The sequence below is a fragment of the Oratosquilla oratoria genome, chromosome 13 (genome assembly GCF_046742065.1).
Source record: "Oratosquilla oratoria isolate Oo_2021 chromosome 13, ASM4674206v1, whole genome shotgun sequence".
NCBI lineage: Eukaryota > Metazoa > Arthropoda > Malacostraca > Stomatopoda > Squillidae > Oratosquilla > Oratosquilla oratoria.
The window spans coordinates 63,791,269-63,796,268 of record NC_134789.1 but is presented as its reverse complement, the minus strand read 5'-3'; positions in this window follow the sequence as shown (position 1 = coordinate 63,796,268).

Genomic DNA, 5,000 nt, shown 5'->3' with positions numbered 1-5,000 from the left:
TTTTTTATAGGTAATATTAAAGGAAGGTGAATGTAAGAAAAATAAAATTTACGGTCTACAAAGCACAACACAAAAGAAGACTTGTAGCGGCGCGATGAATTATACCCAAAACGCCTCACGAGGCAATACTACAACTCATCCCCATCACCCACTACCCACACCCACACTCACCCCAGGGACCACAAAGGGCTCGCAACAATGCTGCAGACAAGGGAAGCTTCGTAATACCTCGAGAAGGGGGCTGTGTTGGGTGAGGAAGATAGCTTGGTAACCCCAAACACACTTCTCCAGGCGAAGTAACCGGGGTACCTCGAATGGACTCTTCATTTCACAAAGAAAAATAAAAATAAAGAAAAAGAGTAAGAGAGAGAGAGAGAGAGAGAGAGAGAGAGAGAGGGGGGGGAGAGGGGGGGAGAGGGGGCAGAATGAGTTAACCGGTTCGAAGCACCACCTCATCCCTTCCCGAGGCAATATCTTGGGAGGGGTTCGCCCCGAGGGTCACGCCATCACAAAGATTCCTTCTCTTCCTCCTCCCTCAGCAGGGAATTGTCTCGCTTTTGTGTCCTTCGCCAGAATCTCTTCCTTTTCTTTCCCTTGAGCTTTAGCCAGGAAACAAAGTTGTAATAATAAAAGATAAATAAATATGCAAATAAAAAAGAAAAAAATAGGTAAGTAAACAAATAATCAAACTAATAAATAAATAAATAAACAAATAGATATATAAATACACGAACACATAGATGTCAAACAAATAAGGAAATATAGATATCAAATAAATGAATAAATTAAAGATTTGAATAAATCAGGAAATACATAAACTAATTAAATCAGTAAACAAATAAAGAAATCATGAATAAGCAAACAAGTGTAAACGTTTGCATATAGTTAGTCAAAGGTAGACAAACCCAAAACAAATGAGAATATGGATGTGTCAAGAATATATATGTATCTACGTATATATGTATGCATCTACATATGTACAAAGGGTATAGGAAGACTTAATACATACAGAAGAATGGTTTTCGATCCGAAAGGCCATCTCTCTCCACACACACAAACATACACACACATACACATACAGAGAGAGAGAGAGAGAGAGAGAGAGAGAGAGAGAGAGAGAGAGAGAGAGAGAGAGAGAGAGAGAGAGAGAGAGAGAGAGAGAGAAAGAGAGAGAGACAAAGAGCGTCGAGGCGGAGCGCGCACGCACATAGGCGATACGTGGTCGGCGTTTAAACGTTGCCCAGCCAATCGGCTACGCTCTCACCAATGACCGTTACTCCAGATGCATGATGGGATGGAAGACGCTGATGCCACCCTCAACCTCCCTTTCCTCTTTTATTTTCGTCGTATTCCACGCGAGGGTAATCTTGCTATTACGTCCGAAGAGCGGAGCAGAGCGCGAATGTGGGGCCATGCATGATATATGGCAGATTTGATTGCAGTTTAGGGAACTGGGCGCCAAAGTTTGTTGGGCAAAAATAGTTGCCAGATGCGGCTGGTTAGAAAGATTTAGTGGATCGCGTTGGTATGAAGTTGTTGCGGCTTTATATCATGATCTGTTTCAGCTGTTGTTTTTGGTCTTACGAGGGGAAAAGGGAAAAGAGAGAAGAAAGATGGGGAAGGAGGAAAAACAGAGAGAGATGGGGAGAATGGAAAATGAGATAGGGGAGAGGAGAGAGACGAGGGGGAGAAAATAGAGAAGAAGGTCGGTGGATATGAAAAAAGAGGGAAAGATAAGGAAGAGAGAAAACGAGAGAGAAAGAGAGAGATGATAAGTTGGATGCATGAATGAGTTAGTTGTTGGGGGAGTTGAGTGAGTGAATGAGTAATGGTGCATAGCTATTTTGTTCTTACAAAAGATGAAAGAGAGGAAAGAGGAGAGACGGGTTAGAAGAATAGAGAGAAAAAGAAGTGAATGATTGGGTCAGTGTATTATTGGGTACTTGAGTGAGTAGATGAGTAATTGGTTAAATAAAGCAGTGAATGATTGAACAATTGGGGAAAGAGAAGAAAGAATAGAGACGGTAGGGAAGAAAAAAGAGGAGAAAGAGGTTAAATGAGTAAATGAATGAGTGGCTGAGAGGTTGCGTAGGAGAGAGAGGTTGAGAAGGAGAGAGAGTGAATGAGTGATTAAATGTTTGGGATTGGAAGCAATATTAAGATGAATGGAGAACAGTATGAACGAGAGAACTACTCAGGAATGTCACTGAAGAAATGAAGACGAAAAAGAAAAGGAGAAGGAAGTGCACACCAACAACCACCAAAAACTTGTTCACAAAATTCTAACACTAGACAACTTCATTCAGCTTAAGCAGTAACCATGACTGAAGGCTTCTATCTCAATCGGCTCCTTTAAACCTATGAATCCATTCATAGAGTTTGTTCTACCTAAAAAAAAAAAAGAAAAATGCTCATCTGATGAACGGACCTTACGGTTAGATGCCCAATGCCCTTAACTTCCTATTCATCTCAGTTCTTTATTCCGAAGTCGTTCAGACTCCTGTCTACAGCCCATGCGACCAAGAAGACCAGATTTCAGAGGATTAGTAGTTATTACAAACAAAACCACGAAAATGGTTGGCATTTGTTTATATAAACACAAGAATTCAGGAGGTTCACTCCGCATATACGATTTCCTCCCTCCCCATTCCACCCCCCTCGGGGCTAAACACGGTAATATATATATATATATGTATACATATATATATATATATATATATATATATAAATACATATATAAAGTAAATGTACATATATACATATATATACATATACATACATATATATATATATATATATATGTATATATATATATATATATATATATATTATATATATATATATATGTATATCTATATATGTATCCGAAGGTTGATACCTTGACGTGGTAGATAGGCTTGAGAATCTTATTGATTACAAAAGCTATGTCGACATAAAGGAAATATCTGCGGGTCACCCATATCGAACAGGTTTTATAAGAAAGATAAGACAAAGAATAGCTCACATACACAGCCGTAGGCCCCACGGCTAACTGGCACGTCCCTGATGGCGAACAGGGAAATTCCTTATAGATATTAGGGGTACCGTCATAATGACGCCTTGGACCATTGGGTACCCTATAGATAGATAGGACTATAATTAGGTGGCACCAGAGAAATATCTCATGAGATATCAGTTGGCAGGGAGGTGAGATTACTGCCATAATTTCTTCGCAGCCAAATGAATTGCACGAAAAAAAAAATTGTTGTTCCTGTTGGATTATTGCCTCACAAAGGTCCAGCCGTGCCTTGTGTACTTACGGGTAGTGTGTCACCGAATGTGAGTAAATAATGTCCCAGCAGATCCAAGTCTTGGACATTAAACAACATGAAGAAAATAAAGATATGTATCTACAACGTAAGAACTCATTTAGAAGACCACAGGCTGGAGAGTTTAGTAGAAGAACTAGACATTAAGTGAACATCGTAGGACTGAGCGAAGTCCGAAGAACGGAAGAAAACCTGATACAATTACAAGATGGTCACCACGTGTTCTACTACAGAGGTAAGGACAAAGAAAGATCTGATGGAGTAGATTCTTGATAAACCGAGAGATTGCAGGTAATATAGTCATGTTCAGTAGTGTGTCAAATGGGGTAACTTGGATTGTGATTAGGTTGTGTAACAGGTACACTCTAAGAATAGTTCAGGTTTATGCACCAGCTTCACATAGTTCAAACGATGAAGTTGAGTCCTTCTATGATGATTTAAATCAGGTAATTGATCAAGAAAAAACTAAGTACACGTTGATTATAGGCAACTTTAATGCTAAAGTGGGGAAGAAGATGGGAGAGGAGTCGTGCATTGGGAAATTTGGAGTAGGTGAAAGAAACGACAGAGGCGAGATGTCAGTAAATTTTGTATAAAATTTTAACATGAGGATAATGAACACTTTCTTCCAAAAGCGTGTAGGTCGTAAATGGACCTGGAGAAGTCTAAATGGAACACAAAGAACAAAGTAGACTTTATATTAGGAGATGAGAGCAAGAGCGTTAGCAATGTCAAAACCATAAATAAAGTCAATATAGGTAGTGACCATAGAATGGTAGGTTGCACCGCTAAACTCACTCTAAGAGCCGATAGAAATAAATTAGTTTTAAAAAGGAAAATAAGCCTTGCGAAGTTTAAGGATGATAATAATAAATCTCAATTAGAAATTAGATATAGATTCGAAGCTCTAAAGACTAAGGAGGACACCATCGAAGATCTGAATTTTAATCTAGTCAATATAATTAGGGAATCTGCAGAGAAACTAAAAAGTAAAGAAAGTATTAGAGAAAACAAATACTCTAAAGCTACAAATGACCTAATTGAAAGAAGTACCATGTAAACAACATATAAGGACGGAGCCTTTATTTGTACGACGTTTCGCTTATTACAGCTTTTTCAAGTACAAATAAAGGCTCCGTCCTCATATGGTGTTTAAATTGTCAGTCTTGCCGGCAACTGCTACTTTGATGAAGTACCACGTAGATTAAAAGCAGAAGAGACGAAATAGAGAAAAGAAAGAGAAACATGGATGAATGAACTGAGCGCAGACATGCTTTAGGAAGACAAAAAATTATATGTTTCATGTATAGAAATGGAGAGGTAATTAAATGAAGAGACAGAATTGTCAAGAAGGAATAGAATAACTTTACCAAGAGCTTTACTCGTCGAAGACCGTAGTTGAGTCAGTAGATTCATCTGTAGACGTGAGTAGTGCACCAGAGATTACAAACGAAGAAGTAGAATTTTCTCTATAAAATATGTAGCGAGGAAAAGCACCTGAAGAAGGTGTTAAATCGAGAGATCTTTTGAAAGAAGTTCATATTAAGTTAGCTGTAATACTATAGTGATTTTGCTTCATAAAAAAGGAGACCAGAAGGTCTTAGTAACTACCGACTGATTACCTTGCTATTGAATGTATAGAAAGTATTCTCCAAGCTCCTTACAAATAGAGTAAGTCAGGTTCTAGATGGA